The sequence below is a fragment of the Trachurus japonicus genome, chromosome 23, assembly GCF_045865225.1.
Source record: "Trachurus japonicus isolate A0001 chromosome 23, Traja_1.0".
Taxonomy (NCBI): Eukaryota; Metazoa; Chordata; class Actinopteri; order Carangiformes; family Carangidae; genus Trachurus; species Trachurus japonicus.
Genome location: NC_140929.1, coordinates 14,691,561 through 14,715,132, shown reverse-complemented (window position 1 = coordinate 14,715,132; position 23,572 = coordinate 14,691,561). Strand labels below are relative to the sequence as shown.

Below are 23,572 nucleotides of genomic sequence, written 5' to 3'. Positions count from 1 at the left end.
AACCTTTTACTTGCTAAAATCCTGCAACTTGCACCACAAAGGTCTCTGTATCATGGGCTTTGTAGACCAAGATAAACCCATTGGCCTCTAGGATAAGAAGCCTATTTACTGCATTAGTGAGGAGAAGCCTGCTAAAAGGTTTATTTAGGATTTTCTACTGATGCAGTGTGATAAATGTAACGATCAGGGGAACATCAAGAAGCAGGCTTACTCAATACCCTTAGGGGATACTAAAGCAACCCAATGCATGCATGGGTGTGCATTTTTTATGCATGTTTTTTTCTCAGTGTGTGCGCGTGCTTGCGTGTGTGTGTGTGTGTGTGTGTGTGTGCTGCTGCTTTGATCAGATGTTGACATAAGGCACAACTGGGAACACACAGTGCTTTAGCCCCCACAACTGCTTGCGCGCACAGCCTCTCTTCTCACACAGCGTTTATGGCTGAGAGTAAGATGTAAACACTGAAATGTGCTATCATCTATTTGTCCTGAGCAATAATCTTTGAAATTTAATTGACCAGAAAATGAACTGAAATCCATTCTGAATTGAGGATCCTCGCTGAATAATGCTAATGCTTCAATAGAGTATCACATTTTTGACCAACAGAAAATGGGTTTTCATGATATAGTGAGAGCTTATACAGGAGATGAGGAGTGGTGTTGTGCACAAGCAGAGCAGCAATTTCAATGTGAATCAGATTTTTCTTCTGCCTGTGTCTGTTGTGAAATGTTTCTTCCACACATTATATCCATAATGTCACAGTAATAGTAAAGTGCTGCAGTGATGATTTTGTGTTTGACTTGAAAATTCCACTTGCATCTTTTCATGATCACATTGTATAAGTGCTTTCTCCTGTATCTCTGTGATGTGAATCTTTAAACCAACTGAATGAAACCAACTACTCTCACCTAATATACTGTGAGCAGTAAATTGATAAAATGCAATATAATCTGTTACAGTATGTTAGTGTACTGTAGGAAGCTTTCATGATATTTATGTCATATACAGTACTGTAACTTTGCACTTCCTGCACAACATTGTTTTTTATCAATCCAGTCCTTTTTCTAACTCCACAGTAGGAACATTGCAGTGCTCTGTGTAGATAACCTGGAAACATGAAAAAAAAAAAAAAAAACTAAACTAAAACCAAAGGAACAATGTGTCCAGTGAAGGGTGAATTCCAGTAAGAACATGTAACAACAGTTAAAACTTTATATGCAAAAGAAGAGGTATGTGTGTTTGGTAGGTCATTAGAAATTCTGCTAATTGCTTCCAAAATTAATTTATTCCTGGATGAAGAAGACACATAATATAATAGAGGAGATCACCACATTTATTTAATTAAAGTCTTAACATTGCATTCATGCATAATAGAAGAATACGGTGATCGAATAATTTCCAAAAACTGTGACTGTGTGTGTGTGTGTGTGTGTGTGTGTGTGTGTGTGTGTGTGCAAGGTGCGCATAATGAACCATCTCTGGGATGAAGGGTAATATCACTGCACACTGATCAGAGCTCATGGATGATGTAGATATGTTGTGATCTCTTGCAGGGTTAAAGTAAAAGATCTTTAGAGCTTCAGAGAGAAAGAGGGAGAGCGAGAGTAAGAGAGAGAGAGAGAGAGTTACATATAAAGTGGGAAGGGTTATGCAAGGATAGGGGGGAAAGAGAGAGAGGAGAGGGATATAGGAGACTAAAGGAGACAGGTTTATCTGAATTATGCAGGGGCTACCTTCATTCTAATGTCAGACACACCTCTACACCACCTGCATGTGCCTGCTGCACAAGTCAGGCACATGCACATATACACAATCACACTCACATACACACATAGGCTGGTCTGAATTAAATAAATATTAATTTACATGAGTATTCTAAATGCCAAGCTAGTATTCAGAAGCTTTTAAGGATAAGGTTAGGGAAGGATCATCATCATGGTTAAGAAAAGAAAGAGTAACATTGATGTTTGGCTTGAGATGTGATGTGAATTTTGATCTCTGGCGTGAAGGTTGAAGGCACTACACAACTCCCCCACCCCGACCCTGACACCCTTAGTTTTTGCTTCATTACATAGAGGGCACACTGCTTCCAGCATTGGCACTGAGCACTGGCATTGGAGGTAAATCGTGTGCTGCAGAATCATTGTCCAAGTACAAAGAGTACTGGGTGAAAACATGAGCTGTGATTTGAAAAGCCTAAAAAGAGTGAAGGACATAATAATAAAAAAAAAGATCTATTTCCATCCTGCACCTTGCTGGGAATTTTATCAGTTATCAGCCTCAAATTTATCAGTCGCTGCAGTAAGCATCAGTGTGCAAATGTGAGATGTAGCCTTTTAATTACAGACCACCTTTGTGAATCCTCCATCTTGACAGAGCAGCACTTTGGTTTAGAGGCAGTGAGATAGAACTAATTTCACATAAAATAGTCATCTTTGGGTCATATTACTTGTACCGGTTCATTTCCCAGCCAGGTGATGGGATGCATCACCGTCCTCCTTTATATGTTATAACAGTGAAAGACACACATAGCGGTCCTTGGCTGCTGGGAGAGGTCTGTTCAATCAGAGTTTCATCTTCAGAGAAATCAATGTGATGGAGCGCTGCACCCAAAGTGGATGTTAGCAGTGGCAGGCGGCATCAGAAGCCTAAATCAAAAGCCATCGGTGCTTAGTATATCCATCAAGGCTGAAATGAATTTTGGGGAAGAAAAAAAAAGGCCTAGCAACTTGATTTAGAGGGAAAGAAATGGTTTGAGAGGTTGAAAGAGAGATATATATGCAGATAGGACCTCGAGAGTTGTTGACTTTTGCTTCTCCTTCAGGAGAGGAAAATGTCCTTTCCTTTTAAGCAGATTCAAAGATAAAGTCTCTTTGGGTGGTGGTGTCAAAGCCAGATTGTATTATGAAGGACAAGAACAAAGAAGACATTGGATAAAGCCGACAAAATCTGAGAATATTACTGTAATTTTCCTTTCTTACTTTCCTTCTTCTCCAGCAGCGAGATTCATATGAGCCTATGATTTTTTTTTCTTTTTCTTTTTTTACCCTGGTAAGACAGGAGGCACACTCTGTATTGCGTGGAGAGGATGTAAAAATAAATCCTTCTTTGCTGATTAATGCTGAAAAGAAGTGAAATCCACCACTCACAGTCACTTCCTGCTCGAAAGGCAAACCATCTTCCCAGGACAAGGACAATGCCTCATCTGCCAAGACGTTGTGTCATTTCGCAGGGATCAACTCAAACAGCTGTTACGCCGCTTTATCCCCTGTCAACACTGCAGACACAGTGCCATCACTGAATATGAGACACATAGGCTGGAGAATGTCCTTCATGTGGCACTTAGAGTAGATGAGGAAGGAGTTTGAAGGAAGGAGGATTTCAAATGTAAAAGTGATTCTTTAATAAGAGGTTTCATAAGAGGGATGGTTGCTTATTAAAAACGAACAGAGAACCTCTATTGACATTATTCAGCTCTACTATTAGCTTTCACCTGAAAAGTACAGAGACATTCTGTCTCTCCATTAACATGAACTTTGATTATAACTCCCAGTTGAGGGCAATCATACATTACCAATCTAATTTAGTCCTTCGCCCAAGATCACTGAGTGAAGCAGCGATGACTTTTTAATAACCCGACCTGTTCAGTCCCACTGAGCTGTGATGATGAAAAGTCTGATTCATTAATTGTGCCGACGGGGGGAAAATTACAATTCAAATAATGAATCTGTTTGTGCCATTGTGAGAAATGCTGTACACTCCCTTAAAGTTGACTGTGCACCTCGGCAGAATGGATTTTTCATTCTGTGATCAACAGTGCTGATGATAATGGCATTGTTCATTAAACACACACGGTTTCACAAATGAGGGATTTGACTTATATCTCTATTGCCAAGCTTTAATGTGCTTGTCTTGTAATTGGCCTGGATTAGTCAGCGGTTTGTCAAGTGTGAACACAGTCCAGTTGCGCTCACCTCCCTTCAGCAGATGGACCTGAGACAAAGATTTAGTCACTTGATTTCCCTCCACTCTGTTTCTGCGTTACACCCACACCAGCACAAAGTGGGCTTGTAGAGGAGAATATGCCAGAGAATGGGGCAGCATTCAGGAGTCTCACTGTGCTTTCTCAGGTTTAACAAATCAGCATCTGTTGGCCAGTCTGGCAGCCAGGAACCTACTGACTCCAACCTAGATAAAAGACAGAGAGATCAAGAGAAGAGGCAGGAAGTGGAGAGGAATCATAATGCTGAAATGTTGCTTGCCGAAAAGTAGACTACAGCATTAAATGGGTTATGATACCTTTTATCTGAATAGCCTATTGCTCTGTGTATTTTGATAGGCTATTTAAAATAACAATGTGATCAATTCCCATGACACAAATGATTTCTTAAACAAAGTGGCATTAGTGTTTAGTGCTTCTTATTCCTGAACTGACAATGATAACAACTATCAATTGATTTGCTAATTATTTTCTTATTGAACTTTTTGGTCGATAAAATCTCAGGAACAAGTAGCTACATCACAATTTACAAAAGCCCAATATGACGTCCTCAGACTCACTGTGTCCACAGGTTGACAGCTGAAGGAGGAGGAAAGAAACTCACAGAAATCAATATTAAAGAAGGCTAAGCTAAACACTGCTGTAAACCTCCTTGGGGATACGCTATAGGGAATGTGCAGTCATTACATGATGTCAAAGAAACAGGCAATAACACACCTGTCCTCTTGGTGGCGGTAATGCGCCCTCAAGCTGGTTGCCAAGCGACGATTAAAGCAGAAGAAGAAGCTCGCCGCACAAAACTGTTGCCACTTTTTTGGAAGAGAAGGGGGTGTAATGTAATGATAGCCTATACGGGAATATTCACGACCTGGAATACTTTTTGTTGCTGTTGCAGAATATGAAGTGGAGAGGAGACAAATGATACAACAAGAAGAAGAAGTCTTGAAATACTGTTATGAACTCTTTTGATGCTTTGGCTGAATGGACTAAATGAATAGGCCTAGCTATATATGAAGAGGAGACAGAAAATTGGTGACCAAGACTGTTTCAAAGGTAGGGATCACCTGTTCCACTGTGTCTGGTTTAAAATGCGAACTTTTGTCCTCATGGTTAGCTTATGTCAAATGAGCTCAACAGTTGTAACCTAATGTTGTCTAACAAGGTGTAGCAGATTAATATTGACCAAAATTGACCATTTCTCAATGCTGTGAGGCTGCTTTGCATTCTCCAGCGGTAAGGTGGGGTTTCAAGAGCCTCACCCACCCCAGTTGTATTTTTTCTGCTCCATCTGTTTCAGCTTCATTCCAGGCCAAATAGCAAAAACTATACAATTATTGTTTGAGAGCACATCAGTGAGTTTGGGTATTGGATGAGAGAGCAAGGACTTTTACTATATTAGGTAGTAGCCTATTGTTTTGATATTGGCTTAGTAGTAGGCTACTGCATGGATGTGTGATGAATTTTTTTTTTTTTAATGAATGAGATTATAACTCAGAGATAGTAATGATGAAATGATCAAATGTTCGCCTTAAATGACTAATATACAGTAATATGCGACTATGGAAATATCCCTCCTTTTATTTCAGAAACCTGGTCATCTTGGATGCTGATATTAGCATTTAACTCAGAGCATTGCTGCACTAATATAAGCAATGTAAAGCCACTAGCGTGTCTGTAGGCACATAGTTGGAATTTACTGGTTCTCAGTGACTGCAGGTGGATAGGTTCAGCTATGCTGCTGGCACCCCTGTCAAATAGATATGTAACATTTTGTCAAGCATTAGGCCTACATAAAGAAAAAAATAGCAACATAAGGTCAACAGCAGTCACAGTTGTTTAACACCCATGAGTCCTTGCGGTTACCCCTGCAGTTCTCCCCACACCAATGTTACGCAAACCTTCACAGGAAATGCTGGTCGCCCAATTGTCTGAGGTGTGATAAGCAACGAGCAACTCATGTTCAGAGACAGAAGTGACAAAGTGTGGACACACAGGCAGCGTTTTTCCTGGTGTGTGGAGGGTGATGACGAACATGATTACTGTATATGCCTGGCAGAAATCTGACCCCTGAAATGTAGAATCTGTAAACTTCTGACCACAGACAAAGGGACTGCTGGTTTGAATGCGAGTGTGAATGAAATGTCACGAAGACGTTGGTGTGAATGTGTCATCCATAACTTGTGGTAACATTAGAGTGAAGGCACCTTCTGTGCACCAGCTGATGATTCATTTCTCAAAGTGCAAATTCACAAAAGGATACGTGCAGCACTCACATCCTCATCTCCCTGTCTCAAACTCTCTCCTTCACTGTGCATTTTGCTCTTCAGATCATATGCTCTCTCTCGCCATCTTTAATACTACACACACACACACACACACACACACACACACACACACACACACACACACAATGTTAAGGTGAGTGAGTGAAGCACTTTCATGCATCATTAGAGCAGTGATAACAGCACTGACATAAACAGATAGATGCCTGATTGGCCTGAAAATTACATTTACCTCAATAGATTATTCTTTGGGAAATGCCATATTTGGGAGCTGTGTATACAGTACGTGTGTACAAGTTTATTTTAGATATGAGAGTGAGCAGGTCTCCGTTTGGTAATTTGCAGTCAGAAATTCACAAGGGCTTCAATGGGTTTAAATACTTTAGCCTGTACTGGAGTGAAATTTATGTTGAGATAGATAGATAGATAGATAGATAGATAGATAGATAGATAGATAGATAGATAGATAGATAGATAGATAGATAGATAGATAGATAGATAGATAGATATGTTGGTTGTTGTGTTATTTTGTCGCAGATTTCACCCAAAATTATCCGTTCAGTCAGTGTCTTTATGATTTATGACTTAAATTACCCTAACAACACCTAACATTGTACTTTGCACAGTCCAGCACACATACACGAACTCAAACCTATACTGTGGAAAGATATCACCTTGTGGACAGCACCTGTGTAACCTGCTCGAGTACAGAAATAGCCCACTGTACTGTGGCCATGGAACATCAAGTACCATCAAATCTGTGATAAGCCCAGTTATTCAGCATGAGACACTATACTGCCTTGTTACATTTGTGCTTGCAGATGCTGTTAATGTCTCCATTTGAAAATAACTGTCATTGTTTTGAAATCATCCGTAAGGATGACATTGCATTGTTATGTAGAAATGTAAGATGTATTCTTCATCTATTGACAACCTGACACATGCAACAAATCCAGCAGTGTCATGGAGCTGTCAATCAGGAGGTCTGATTAGGCAATACAAGTGAAAACACCTGTCTGGGTTGTTGCGACTAGATTTGATTGGATTTGTTGGACATAGAAAGTGTTGCAGTCTTGGTATCGTTACAACTAGACGATTTTCAAACTTGATTGATTTTTAAAAAATGGGAGACTGCTGACATAAACTGTGTCTCAATTCAGGAGCTGCATCCAGTGGAGGAATGTAGTAGAATGTACAATTTTAATGTTGGATGACTTATATCAAGGAAGTTAAGTCCAATTTTCTGAGTCTTAATATCCCATGCGTATTGACCATAATTTTAAATTTTTTGTGTAAACCCATTATAAACATGAAGATGAAAATGCTTTGTCCTCCATTGACCACGTGGACTGGGACAGAGCAATGGTCAATGAGACGGTCCAGCCTACAACCTACCCAAAGCTTGGCTCTGTTGCCCAGTAACCCAAACAGCTGCAGCTAATTGAGATGATTACTCACTCGGAATTCTTCACAGACCATCTCATTTACAGAAAACTTGAATTATTATAATCTTTTTGATAGGAAAACTATTTTTTACTTTTTCTTCACTGCTGCCATCTCCATGCAATAATCCAAGCAGATCTAAATTCTTAGTGGGATAGTTCTCATTTTTATTAAATTTACAACAATTCCAATTTATGATTACGATATTAAGGATTCAAGATTGGGGAGGCATTGACTTGATTTGAAGCAGAAGAATAATTGGGCCGACACACACACTTGAGGATTATAGGACAAGTAATTGTTGGCAACAAGCCTCAATCGGGGCTACAGTATGTGTCATCTAGTATGAAGCCAGCCCAACACATGAAGCCATGGAGATGTCAATCATGTGCACACAGGTGTGACAGGTGGTCTAATTAGGCAAGTCAGTTAAAACAAGTGAAAACACCTGTGTGGGTGAATTAAGGGTTTGTTGAACACAGAGACTGTCCCAGTATTATGAAGGTAGCACCTATAGGCTAAATGTTGTCCAAATCAAACTGGAACTAGACGATGGAAGTTTCTCTCAATATACACCAGATTGATACATTTAGAACAGAGGTTCAGAAGCAGTCTGGCAATAGGTAATAATCCTGAGAACATAACGCTGTGTGCCAGATTTATAATTCATATCAAAGTACTGCCTTCATATGCCAAACTGGTCGTCAGATCGGCAGTATTTAATGTCTGCCTAATGACACATCTGCACTTCTTGTACAGTCAAACACAGGTGCAAAGTAAAATCTAGTAACTCTCAAGCCAGAAAATAATGGCTCGTTCAAAACCGATGCAGGATTAATATGTTTCATTAGCGTTTCCATCAGAATTTCCCTGAGAAAATGAACCTTTAACTGGCTCTGAATTCCAGACGTGTGTGCATGATTGAATCCTGCAGTTGACAATCACTATTACAATGTACAATTTTAATGTCGGATGACTTATATCAAAGAGGTTAAGTCCAATTTTCTGAGTCTAAATATCCCAACTTATGCTTATAGACCATCATTTTCCACTTTTTGTGTAAACTCATTATAAACATGAAGATGAAAATGCTTACTGCATCATGAAGTTTCAGAGGGAATGCTAAATAAGGTAATGAGGCTTGGCAACAGGCTACCAAGTGTAATAGTTTCATAATAGGAGTCACATTTTTAAGTAGCCAGTTTCTATCATTTGCAGACAGACATCACTGGGTTGTAATTAGTCTTCTGTAAATTGAAAAGAAATCCATTTTGGCTTTCATAGAGCCGTCAGCGGCATTGTTGTTATCGCTGTGGCTGCAACTGATATTTGTCAGCTGTCTGCATTCATGCAGGTACTGTATGCATAATTCAAAGACAACAGGCCTTCATGGGACCCTTTCTGAGCCCTCCTTTCTCTGAACCTCCCTGAGTCATCGGCACATCATAAAATGCTCAGACGTGCTGTCGGGGCCATTTGCACTGACACATGAAATTGTCCTGAGTCATTCTCTTTCTCAAGCTTTTTGAGTGGCATTAGAGAAAGGAACGCCAATCACCACAGAGAGAGAGAGCGAAAGAGAGAGAGAGAGAGAGAGAGAGAGAGACATGTCGAGCTGTCGCCACGGCAACCTCCTATCACGAAAAACCTTTCCTGGAACAGCTGTTGTGATCTTGTGTGATTAAGCATGTGTTTTAGTCATCGTGAGCTCTCAGCCTAATAACAAGAAATGGAAGGAGGGAGCAGGAAAAAAAGAGAGAAGGAGGTTGAAGAGGCAGAGGAGGAAGGAGAGAGGAGGGAGGGGAAAGAAGAAACATTTTTTGTGTCAACGGAGAGATCACTTCTCTTAGACTAGATTAGGAGAACACTTGAAAGAGAACAGGGATTTTTGCCAGTGTGTGTGTGTGAGAGAGAGAGAGAGAGAAAGAGAGGGATGGGGCGTCTGGAAGAAATGAAAAGCAAAGAAATGAAAGAAAAATATATGACAAGCCCCACAGCTATATGAGGATTTATTACAAAGTCCAACCCCAGTGAGCAAATAAGAAACTGCGGTTAAAATAGAAAGCTTGGTGTATTACCTCATATAGCGAAGGTACTTTGAATATTACATTCTACTGTATTGCTGAGTCGGAGCATTCGGAAAAAGGCACAAAGCAAATATGTGAGCATAAAAACTGCTGGGAGGGGAATCTAGAGAGAGAGAGGGAGGTGGCATTAACAGGCCGTTGTGAAAAGTCTTATCAGGGAGGGTTAGAGGGTGAGAGATAGTAAAATCAAGCCTCTTCATTATTCATCACCATCTCTCTCATTTTTTGTTTCCCTCTTTCTGTCTGTCTCTCCATTTCCCGGCAGAGCTATCACGGGCATGGTTCATCTGCTGTCGAGTTTTCAGTCATAAAACAGCACAGTGTTTATTCATACCCAGCTTTCTCACTTTTTTATGTGGAGCTACCATTCCGTATAATGAACCAGCAAAAAAGCAAGATACACAAGTTTGCCCCCTGTCCCATCCCAGAAAGAAGGGAAACATATTATACTATGCTGTGCCTCATTGGTAAAGTCTTGACTGATAAATCAGAAGTGATGGTATGAAGAAACTTTTTCAGTTTGACACAAAACTACACATTGGCATATTTTTGAGAATATTATATATTTTTGGACACATATGGGATATTAAAGAACCAAAAGGTAGCATCTTGTAGGCCTGCGCGCTATCAACAAAATATCAGATGTGCAATGACACTGACTTGCGATAAATAAGCAAATATTCAGGTGTGCATATTAACCATACAGTTCCTGTGTCAATAAGCTGTAGTACATACGCCAGGCCTGTAGTGGCGCTGTTACACTGCCACGCAGAAAAAAGAAGAAGATAGGACTAAACATGAAAAGTTGTGCCAATACAAATATGCCAATCAATGCCGCGTGGACCTGTTTCAGGCGTGGTATTCGAGAGACCCGACGGAAGTTCACCATTGTTGTTGTTACGTTAGGCTATGTCTAGCTGTGTGGCTTAGGTTACGAGGTGTATGAGAGTGAAGGCCTGTAAGCCTGTAAATCAAACTTAGTCATTACAACCTTTTCCAATGTGTTTATCGTGCATGACATCATGATGACATTGAAAATAAGATTAATCGGGCAGGCCTAGCATCTGGTAATTCTTTTGTGTTTTTGTTTAGTATTTTATGATTTAATTAAGTTTTTTATTTTATTTTATACTTTTCTACCACTATATTTACACTTTTTTATATTTTAAAAGTATTTCCATAGCATTAGTCGGTTGGCTTGGCTTAGCATAGTTGATTAGCGAACTTCCAGGAATCACCTGGTATTACTCAGAGTGTGAACCAGAACCATGCAAGCTGTACTGAGTAACAGAATGAATGTGACAAGTAGCTTACTGCAGTGTTGCCTAATTACTTTTGCTGTTGAGTTATTGGTTAAGTTATTAATTGCCATTTAAGGTAATCCCTATTACGATCACATTTTGCCTGGAGCGTTCTAGACCAGAGCAGAAAAGCATTTAATATAAGCTGGTAGGAACAACACCTTGAACTCATGTCTTATATTGACATACATAGTTGTCTGCATTTAGGTACTGCTTTCTAAACTGTGACAACTTAATCATTTTTTTTATTGCACTCCATCTTTTCCTATTTGCCCTGTGTGCTTTTTCATCTTTCCCTCTGCCCTCGCTCCCTCCATCATCCTTCATCCTAGTTTCTACTCTCCCTCCCTGGCACCCATCCGCCCGTCCCTCTCCTCTTATTCGCAGCCAGAAGGCCAGTGTTTGATAATGACATATCAATCTGTAATGTACTCTGGTCATGACTCACCCACAGATGGCTTGGAGAAATACACTTTTTCTCCCCCCGCAGTGCCCCAGTTCCCAATAAAGAACTGTACGAGGCTGTCAAACTGCGCTCTTTCTTGTGGTGTGATATTGAAATTAGGTGATTCAGATGCTGTGCAGCAGGGCGCTGGCTCGCTGGCAGCTCCCTCTCATAATTTGGAATTTGGGGCTTCTGATAAGTCATGATTAAATGTTGTGCCCAGGAAAACACACAGACACATAGAGGAAGTTGGATTACCTGCTTGTGTGCATTAAAACATGATCCATCAGTCCTGTAAGATGGCAGTAAAAAATTTAGCTTTCAGGCACTTTAGGTATGTATGTTTTAGTGTTTTTAGTGAATAAAATCAGCCCTTAAAGGGGCTCCTTGGTGGAAAATGAAATAACTGACATCAAAAGTGAATCACTGTGAAGAAGAGGAGTGTGTTAGAAGGGTTATCAAAAGGCAAATGAAGCATCATGGGAAGTGATGAAGAGCTGAGGGGAGGATATAGTGATAGAAGGACTGTTAAGCCCGTCTCTGATAGCAGTAAAGGAGATACAACCCAAAAAGAAACAAGAAGAGGCTGACAAAGGAAAACACAAAGACTATAATCAGCTTGACATTTCACTCCTGGTGTGGTTGTTTTATTTAAAACTTCAGACATCTTCTCTGTGTTATTACATAAATAGTGGTGGGTTACATCAAAGCTGCTGCTGTGAGGTGCTGGAGAACAGAGGACAGGATGCCACATGGCACTGTGTTGAGACGTTCTTCTCATATCCTCAACATTGGAACTGACAACTGCTAATGGTCATCTGCTCTCTGTCACTTCTAATGTAGCTTGCTGCACATATTCACACCAGATTGTTGTTCGACTAATAGTATTATAATTACCTCAAAATGCCTGAAGATTGTTTACTCGCCTGTGGGTGGGCTTGCACTGCGGGGAGTTTAACCAAATACAGCAAAAAATGTATGCCATCCCTTGGAACCCCCCAAGCCACGAGGCTAATACCCCTATACCCCGCTGCTAGAGTTGCCACCAGCTTTTTTTGATGTAGTTTTTGCATTTTCTACTGCAATAAATTTGCCATCTCTTGCTTTATCTCGACACATTTATTAAGATTACAACTGTCCCAGTGCAGATATACCAGCTGGTGGTCATAAACAACAAACTACCATATAAGACAATGTTGTACGTCAGCTACAACACATGGCTCAGGAGTCATCAATCAACATGGCACAGTGAAAGGTATTATGAAAAATAAAAATAAAATAAAATAAAAAAATAGCATGGGTCAGATTACATTACATTTAGTGCAGGTCTACGTGTTTTATTTCATTTGGAAAAAATGACATTCACATCTAGAAATGGATTCATAACACTGATTTAATCAATATGATGGAACTTTTTAAAGTACATTAAGCTGGGTTGACTGAGCTCTGAATGTCAGATGTAATAAATTCGAAGCTTTAGGTAATATAATATTTTTTTGGGGAAAAAAAGCGGCTTATTGCTTTCCTCACCAGATTGTGGGAAGGCAGCATTGTGGCATGCCTGATAAGTGTGTTAGGGAGAAACAGCCAGATAAGGCTTTGAACCTTTTTCATTTCCATATGCGATGATACATCTTCATTTAGGGGGAGGACAGGAAGTCTTGACATGTTCATTAGGTGGTACAGTGAGCCATACATTAAACACATGTATGGAAATTGACATTAGTGTGCCATACTGTATCAAGCTCATTAATCAAATTTCAAGATACCGACCTCACTTGACACTCTCCAGTACTGTTTCCTCTGCAGGTGTTGGCTAAATCCCTTTCTCAGCTGTGCATTCTTATAGCTTCTTGGATTTACATAATTCAATTTTTTGGGTGATGTACATTGAGTAGTCTTTATTACCCCCAAAAGCTGTACGTGTTCATGTGTGCGCAATGGACTGAGAAAAGGCAGAAGGGAGGAAACGATAACGCTGCATGCCTCACACTGCTGCAGAGGGCTGCATCAAGTTGAGCTCGGGGCAAGCACTTTGCAGTGATGTAGCTGGACCAGACTCTAGCAGGCAAACTAACAAACAACTCCCTCAGTGTGCAAGCCAGACCACTTAGCTGTGATAGCCTCAAATCCTCCCCATCATGGCCCAGGGAGGCTCCCGTTTAGCTTCAGGAGCGACGTGGGCCGCATCACTGGAAGAGGCCATGGCTATATACGCTATATCACGATGATGATTTGAATTGGGGGCATTCACACTGAGCACATGGCTCTTGTATGGCAGCTCTTTCTTGTCACATTGTTTAAGCTGATATATTTAACAGGAAAAAGGTTCATAGAGGGTACGGGCTGGCAGCATTAACCGGTGGATACTCATTTGGGTTTTTTTTCTGGACGTGTCCATGATAATAAAAGTGAACACAAAAGGGGAGAGAGAGAGTGTGTGGAAGGAGAGGTGGACGTGGGTTGAGATGAAAGCATGTGTTGCGGTCCTTTCTGTCTGGTGACTGCGATAAGCGTGTTTAGGTGGAAGACCTCAGAGCCAGCTGAAGAGAGCCTGGACATAAAGGAGGCAGTGATTGTTTCCCCTGTGTTTTCATCTCCCCCATGATATTGTTATGTCCAGTCTTGCTTCTCATAGTTTCAGAAAGAAAGAAAGGCTCTGAAATATAATTATATGTGTATGTGTAATGTGGATTTTTCTGTGTGTACCCTATTTGTTTTTACACTATGATACAATATGCAAGGGAAGAGAGTTATCTACATGGGTCTTAGGGGTGCACACACAGTTAGTTAATAACTGTGCAATATCCAAATAGCAGGAGCTGCAACTTTTCTGATAAAAGTAAAATGTGACAACAATTGTTGTGCATTATCAGCACCATAAGTGTTGTGTTGCTACGCAGACACCAAGGCCAACAAATCCTACCCTCAGGATGTAAAGGGACATGTTTGTGTGGTACAAGACCTAAAATAACCATTCCCACAGAAATTGCATATTGCAATATCTGCCCATATAATCGCAATATGGTGTTTTTTGCAAACAGTTGCAGCCCTCATCTACAGTAGAGCTAAAAAAAACAAAAAAAAAACACCTTTTAACTTGTAGCTATATTCACCTCTGTCAATGCCTGTAGTTGTATGCCACCTCAGTCACATCTCATTTTAGACTCTCTGTTTGCTTAAGGTGACCATTGCCCCAGGGCTGAAGGAATAACTTTGTGCGCTCAGGCAAAGTTCAGCAGAACAAAAAACATTTTGGGTGAAAGTGACAGAGTGAAATTCTGTTGGCTCTGCAGCATTGTCTACAAAACCTGCAGGTCGAGGCCTGCACTTTTTTTTTCTTGTTGAAAAGAAACCAGAAGAGGAAGAGAGAGGAAAGAGAGAGAGAGGGAGGGAAAATTTTCCTTAAAAGCTTTGAATCCTACGGCAAGGGAGTTCATAGATGGTTCATTTCCAGAAAATCTGAATAATGGTTTTGGACAGCATCTACTGAGAGTGCACTGGAGGCCATGAGTCCACCAAACTCAATTACCAACTGTTCAGAAAATGTTCTCTATCAGTAATAGTGATAGCGGGGAGCAGGACGGAAATGGTGACAAATTTGGCGGCTTTCTTTTCAATCATTCTTTGAGTGTAACATGCAGGACTGAGGATGTGTTAATGTGTGGTGTTATGAAATACACAAAATCCTGCCAGAGATTGTGAAAGTGAAATCAAATTCTCATCACTCCTTTTTTAACAAAGAAGATTCAATTTGGAAGCGGAAAGCAAATTGCTTAATGTGCTGGCTGTGGAGTGATGTGTTAATTTGTTCTACAGTATCATTCCACCACCTGTTTGATTGTCTCTCCAAGCAGAAACTATCATCATTGAGTCTATCACTGACATTTCTACAGAGGGGAATTCATGTGATGACTATTCGTTTACACACCCATAACGTGTTTCATCAGCAGCAGCGTGTGTGTTTTTGTATGTTTGCGCCATTGCTGCTACCTTACCATCAACCTTGTGTATTCAGTGGGTGTTTCATGCTGTTGCAAACATTTAGTTCCCGTTGTGTGTCAATGTCATTAGGGAGCAGCGGTGGCACACAGTTCTGATAAGCCTGAGGACACTGCGTTGTCTGCTGACGCACAACATCGAATGCAAATGAAGCTCCATCATCGCAGGAAGCTATATGTTCCTTTTGGGGAATGATTTCTGACGGCTCATCATTTGACATTTCTGAAATTACAGCTGTCCTGTCTGTCAGGGCTTTGACGCCGAGTCCACCGGAGGTGAAAGTCACCAGAGTCCTGTCTAGCTGTGTCCAGATGTCAAGTATAAAAATGCAGAAATTCAGAAGAAGCTGGCCGTACTTGGAAATAATTAATCTCAAGAAACTGGAGATATATTATGTGACCTTTCCAGGTGGTATATTTGGATCACTTTGGGAAAAGTGACAGATTCATCCAGAGTAGTAGTGTCATATTAGGAAGAATAGGATGAAAGTAATATAAAGAAATTGTGATACACTACAATTTCCACATGACTGCTGAATGAATATCCCATTAAACTCATGTGGTAGCTTAAGGAAAAGGCCATGGGATTTAGAGTTCTGCAGAGAGCTTAATACCAGGGACACACTGAAGTGATACATCTAGAGAGTCCTAAAACACAGCACCACCCTGACCTGACAAAATTAAAGTCTGTAAAATGCCAGTTATTTATACTTTTCATGTCTTATTCAATCATCCGTTATGTCATTGCGGCTATGGTATTTCAGTTTCAAAATAAAGTTCTGCATTGTGCTTTGAAACCTTTAAAACAGTTCATATCGAGTATATAGTGTCAGTATCAGAACATCGTGATGTGTAACTTCTTCTATTCAAAAAGCCTTTACACTCTCTACAGTTTACTAAAACTCTCAGCTTTCCTGAGAAAAACCACTGAAGAGATGACCTCAGTAGCAGCTATGGCTTCATGCCATGGTGAGATGGTGCTGAGTTAAGGAAAATCTGTAATCTAAGTAGCCAGTAAACTAGAATTGGCAAACAAGGTGTTTCTCCTAAGCAACCGTAACAGTTATCCAACGAGTTGTTCAACAAGTCCTGTAAATCTGGAGAGGTACAATCTCTATTAGACACAGATAGAATAGATAGATAAAATGTCATTTTACTGCGTTCTCTGTGTCCGTGAGAAGAATGAGAAGAAAATTGACATAATTATGTCATTAAATTGATTGATCTTCAAAACAGTAACGCAGCTTCTCACACTTCAATAAGAACAAAACAAAACGAGTCCTCCCATTAAGAAATTGGCTAAAATGAACATAATGCCAAGTCATTATCAGGCATATCTGTCATACTTGGAGTGACATTTCAAACTAGCCATTGTGAGACTAATGTTATACTGTCACATATAGTTTCTTTTTGGATATCGGCATAGTTTATCCAACATATTTTAAAGCTGCAACATTAGTTTAAATGTGCGATGTGGAACACTGCAGTAAGGATAAGTAGGCTACATCTCCAAGCTAAAAAACAAAGATGTAATGGTCAGATAGATCCTTTATTGTGCCGTTTTTTGGGCTTTCAGCGTTGTCGATATCTACCTCCTCTGGTTTGGGGAATTCGGCTTCAAAAAGAGCAATATGTTTTTGAAAAACAAACCATTGCCTTAAGGTATTCTAAAGCATCTTTGAGGTTATGAGAGTTGAACATTTGAAGTTACTCCTGACCTACTTTGAAGTTTTCTTACCTGGCTGTTGGTGTGACTGCTCGCAGATTGTACCTAGATCTCACTGTGAATCACTGTGGCTGCAGTAATTGGGACTGACGTTGTTCAGAACCATTGTTTTGAATATAATTAAGTTGATGATTTATGTGTCAGGCGCACCCCGCGCACTTATACGAACACTCGCACATACGAGCACATATATAGGTGCGCATGAAACGATGCCTGAGGGGGATGTTGGGGAGGCACAAAGAAGCACTTTGTGACAACTTATCCATGAATCACGTTAAGAGTGGTGGCTTCACCTGTCACGGCATAGGAACAGCGCGGCATTACCTCCCACCAGGCTCTGGGGAGAGCGACTTACAGCAGATAGATGGGCCGATACAGGAGGGATCTGGTTCATAGGATGGGTTTCTATATGTGGGCTGAGAATATAGGTCAGTAACACATTTACACTCTTTTATAATGTTGAGCTTTTACACCAAGCGCTCCAAATTACGACTCCCACTCTCCCATCACCATCACTTTGTTGCCAAGGTGATGAATCAGAGAAAGATAAAAAATAGAAAGGAAAAAAAAGTAGAAAAGCAAAACATTCTCAGCTCAGAAGAAAAAAGAGTTTTGATTGTCTTTGTATTGAAGTTTATGAAGACAGAGTATATGCATAATGTAGATTGTTGATAATAAAGCTGAAAGAGCAACCTTGTTTAGTTTCTGTTTCTATCTCCAGGTGCTTCTGGAAAGGAGGCTTTTAAAAAAATATATATATTTTGTTGTCAACAGTGTCACAATAAATCTCCCTCCCTCCCCCCTGTGTGGAGCAGGAGGAGGCTGCCTTGCTGGCTACTCACTGTGGATACTTGACTTGTTTGTGCCGCACTGTGTGCTGTTCTCACAACAGAGAAAGAAGGATAAGAGGGAAAAAAGGACAGAGAGAAAGTGACAGAGATGAGAGGAGGGGTGGGCGAGGTGGTGGTGGGGGTGGTGATGGAGGGAGAAAGGAGGCATGAAGGGACAGCAAGAGAGATGGAGCCGTGCTGCAGTGTTCTGGCCGCTTTCCAAGGGCAGTGTTGCTTCCAGTGAACAAACAAAATACCGGTCTCAGCTAAATATAACGTTTCCCTTCGTGCGCAGGCCTTCAGAGAGGTGGTGGTGGTGGTGGTGGTGGTGGAGGAGGGGGAGCGAGGGAGCGAAGGGAGGAGTGTGTTCTGTCACCGCGCCGTGCCCCCCTGACCTGCGAGAGGCCACCTGAAGCTGAGCGTGGCGTTCATAACACGGAGGTCGGGATCGGCTCCCCCGTTGGATTACCTCTTGGGTTTTCTTCCAACATCACACCTTTCACTTCTCGTTTCCCTTCTTGCTTCCTCGCTCACACTGTCACCTCTTTCTGCTCCTATCTCTGTGTTATGCTGAAATGAGCAGAAGGCCCCCCACCCCACCCCTCCAACCCCACCTTCTCCTGTCCCCTGTTAGTTTACCTTGCATGACAAACAGAACAGATGACTTCCCTCCATTTTCCCCTTAATCTCAAACCTCTTTTTCTTTACCTTCCATTCTCTCTCTCTCTCTGCTCCTTCTTTCTTATCTCACTTTGTTTCTTTTTTCATCCGACACAAATACAGAGCTTCGAAAATGAACTACCGCTGCCGCCGATGGACATTAATAATTTACTGGGCAGCCAATGCGGCAGGAAAATGGAAATTAAACATAGGTTTTAGCCCGTACAAGAGAGGCAGGAAGCCAACCATGCATGGCCTGACGTGTGTGTGTGTGTGTGTATAGAGTGTGGGATGGTGAAAAAAAATGAATGCACACAGACACACACAGAATGTAAAATGTTTTATCATCACAGCAAAAGATATTGCAATTTAACTCCCCACAGGTATTTGTTATAGAGCAGCAGCGACGCTCGCTACGGCTGCTTTCTCAATTGGTGATTATCTTCAATGAGGTTGCTGTGGTCTGTGGACAAATGCGAACACAGAATATATTCATTTCAACTTCCACTGGAAAGCAATTCACGGCCTCAGCCCACGTGCATCTTTGTGTGTGTGTGCATGATATTTTACATACATGAGTACAGTCATGTGCACAGTTATGCCCAGGCATGTTTATGTGTTTCCTCAGAGCTGTTTTTTTTCCTCTTTGTGATGCAAATACTTCAAAGTTCTTTAAAGAAAACGAGGAGAGAGACGGGTGTTGCTTGACGCAGGCTGAGGCGGTCATTAGGGGCCCTGTCGGCCTTAAACTCAACACCACTATCCGTCGTGCATCTCCAATCCGGCCTGACTTGTCTGGTATAGGGAAACCTTCAGGTACAAGGAGGGGGGGTTGAGCTACAAAAGCCGATGAAGCTTCAGCACCATCAGCAACACAAATCAAATACTAATTCCTCCAGGAGTGGAGATTCAGGAACGACAAACTTACTTAGCATTGCTGCCTGTCCGGTTTTCACTTTCAGCTTTGCCGCAAGTCAAGTCAATATCTTCCCCCCACTTACACAATGAAGAGGACCGCCAAAGGAAAATAAACATGTCGGTTTTCGAGGCATAATCCAGCAACAACACGGGGTAATTTGTCAGAATCGAATCACCAGATGGTATTCACTGTAAACATGTTGATCGGAGTTAATCTGAGCCGGCGAAACGTTCATGGCAGGCTGCTGCCACGGGAAAAAGGGGCTAAATTAATCACAAGTAGGAGATTCACACCTTCTGTGTATGTCAGCCACTTTCTGGCTTTAGACAAATACGCAAGGAGACAGACAGACGCTCCGCCACCCTCCGGCAGGGCATGACACGCTATGCAAATTGACATTTCTGCGTATATAACAGGCTTAATGATGAAATACTAATGGTATTTTGAGCGGCTGTCTCTGGTTTTGACGTACTCTGAGCAGACAGTGCGGAACCTGTGACCTCCAGGTGTGAACGATGATATTTTGAGGGACAATGCAAACCTCCCAGAGAGTCCTCGCACAGCAGATCATGTTTAAAAAAACTCCTAGAACTCCTCTGAACACTTTGGACATACCTCGGGCAGTATCAGGCATGCCTTGATGTCATGAACTGACAGATGGACAGATTGTTCAAGATAAAATCCACCCATGTATTTCAGTTTCACTCAGACTGATGTCATGTAGTTCATGACTCCTGACATGTACACCCACTGTATCATTTTTTCTCCCTCAGACGTTATTGCAGTAAATTGGTCCCAGGGATTCTCGGCAAAAGGTCTGTTCGTCTGATACTGTGGCGGCACACTCCACCGATCGTCCATCCACGTAACCACGGACACTCTCCTGACGACGCAGCTTAACATCCCATCTGTGTAACCCTTTATGTAAAGCGGTCAGGATGAAGGAGCTCACGTCCTCGGGGATCCATCTGTGACGTGATGCGCTTTGTCTGTTCGGAGGGCCTTTCTACTGTATGACAAGCCGCGCTGCCAAAGAAATGTCTCTACATTTCATAATACTTTTTTTGTATTTTGTATTTTTTGTAACCTTTTTGTTGAAAGTTGCATTCCTTAAACCCCCGCCTGCAAATGGCACTGCTTAAGCTTTGATTTCTCAACGTGTTAGTGCTGGTGGGCATTGGGGGTTGTAGGGGATTCTTGGTATCTCAGTAGATTGGAGGATTGTGCCTTTTTTACGGAGGCTGTGTGTAACCAAAAAATTTGAGCATATTTCTAAGCAGTGGATTAAGCCGTGTGCTTATCTGATCCAACATAAGCTATAGCTTATTATCTATCCTTCAGTGAGGGGAGATCAAATGGAAGTGAATAACAATTAGACTCCATCGATGCAGAGTGTCTTCATTAAGACCCATATGAAGGGAAAAGTTAGGACAGGGTCCCATAGAGTGTAACGTCGCTGCTGCTGCTGCTGCTGGTTGAGTAGTGAATGGTTGAGAGACGACTGCTTCCCTGCAGAACTGCTGCTGAAATAGTAGTTTTTGCAGATGTCTAATTGATATCTGTAATAAAATGATAAAAATAAAAATAATTAATCCATATAGCACACTAGTCTGTCTGCTTGATAATTATGACTGTGGGACAGACACAGACTGTGATTTATCTTTATACAAAGTGACTATGTGCATCTGTGTATATGTATTGTATATACATACATACAGGTTTGTGCTTGTCTGTGTATGTTTATGCTTGCCTTGCACGCATGCATACATGTTCATTAACCCTGCACTGTTTGTCACTGGGGGTTAAAGGAACCATATGAATTATTTCTTGTTTACGTCTCCATGGATAAAGAAATCCACATGTTTGCTCAGCTTCAGTGAACCCATCTGTGGAAGGTGAAGACATACTTTTGTAAACACTGTACTGTATGTTAATGCTATTATGAATCTGAGTGAGACTAGATAAGAGGTCATTTTCAATCATTTTCCTGTATGATGAAGGAAAATTCCTGAAGGAAATTTCAACAAAGATGATCTCACTGCATTGGCAGAGCGCTTTGCAGATCTCTGCAGCACAGAAGGCTTATCAGAGTGGCATCTTGGAGCCTGACACAACGGTTAGGTGGCGTGTGTGACATCGACGGGCGCAGGTTAGTGCACGGGTGCAGTCGACAGCTGCCCACACACTGCAGTAAAAGCCAAATGCTCCTTCTCTTTCTCTCTCTCTCTCTCTCTCTCTCCTGTTTATTTCAGGAGCTGTGGTTCAGTTTTACATGAGGAGAGCTGCCTGACAAGGTGAGGCATCTGTACAAATTAGCGAGGAAGGAACAGGAGCATAAATAGAAAGGTGCAGGTATGAATAGATAATGCCAAATAAATGGCATCTGCTTGCCGCATGAAACGAGAAACGGTGAGTTGTCAATCTGTGCGCAGCCAGTTTGCACGAGTTGTTGTTGTTGTTTTTATTTTTCCAAATGACGTAAATTGTTGTGGGTGAACTGTGGATTAAAACAGCTAATGTGGAACACAGAATATACGTCATATATTAAAAAGGCAGCTCCATCTCCAGTATAATGTTTACTTCATGAGTTGTCTAAACATACAGTAGACAATGAATATTTCATTAGATTTAAATGGCTTTCTCCAGCTGTTTTAATTGAGCCGCATCAGTCTCAAAGCAAAGCATGCAACACCAAAGTCTATTGAAATTCCATTCCACGTTATAAGAGAGTCTATTAAAGTTAACAAGGACTCATAACCTTCATGCTTTCTTACTCTGGATATCTTATTGTTCAGCGGTCTCTGTAATGCCAGCCTCATTCTGTATCTCCTCAGGTCTTTGGCCTTGGCCTCTGTTGTCAGTTGTGTGGAGAATAACACGCACTTGGCTCCGTTTCATAATTCATTTTGGGAAAAACAGGTGTCTGGCCTCGTGTTCACCCTCCACAATGGGGTGGCTGCTGCCTCCAGGCAGAGTCATCCGCCCTTCCATCATCTCCCTTACACACACACACTTACACACACTCGAATCGGGATGGCTGCCAGCATGCACGCCCCTATGCAAATATGTAAACATGCGCACAAACGCATGCCGTGCACACAAGTTGTCACAAACATATTTCTCCGTCTGGCACCCGGCCATCGTTTTCTGGCAACAAAGGTTATTCCAACAGATAAACACATTTTAATTACCTGGGGTCCTGTCACGTGGCAAATAAATGTATGCAGCTATGTTAGAGATATATTAGACCGTAATCAAGTTTTATAAATGTTAAGATGTGACTAGAAATATTCCCCCAGAACGTATCATCTCGGTTTATGTATTTTATGGCTTTGGAATAATCCATAACTATATATCACTGCATACAATACCACAGATGTCATCTAGCAAATTCCTCCAGCCATGATGGGAAGCATATTTCTGTGAGACTGTAAATAACATCCCCTGTAGAGAGCCCGGCCGAGTACATGCATTTCATCACCATCCATAATTCATTACCAGATGTTGGTTTATATTGGTTTCCAGGTATCTGCAAGGACTCTGTGGAGATTGCAACATCCCTGTGGTTTTTGGTGTCATTTACCCTCCTTCTCAGTGATGGCACACAACCGCTCGCAGCACAGTATCTATTAGCTGCCAGAGTCACCACTGAGAACATGCTTGTTTGGACGATTTATGAGTCCTAGCTTCGGCAGCGCGACATTGGCGGCCTTTCTTTTTTCTTTTTCTTCTGCAGTCCTCTTGATCTGCTTCTGTGTCCGTTTTTGTTCAAACCAGAGATCAAAGTGCGAGGTAAAGCAGCGTGCCTCTTGCAACACCGCTGGGATTAAGGAGTGCTAAGGAGAAGCATCCATGGCAATATCACAATGTCCCACAGCCA

At 41.4% G+C, this 23,572-nt stretch overlaps 1 protein-coding gene across 1 annotated transcript in view; it reads left to right on the top strand.

Annotated features, from left to right (window-relative positions):
• Nucleotides 1-23,572, top strand: part of ifrd1 (interferon-related developmental regulator 1) — a 114,641-nt gene that overhangs the window by 57,289 nt on the left and 33,780 nt on the right. The gene's annotated exons all lie outside the window — the stretch shown is intronic.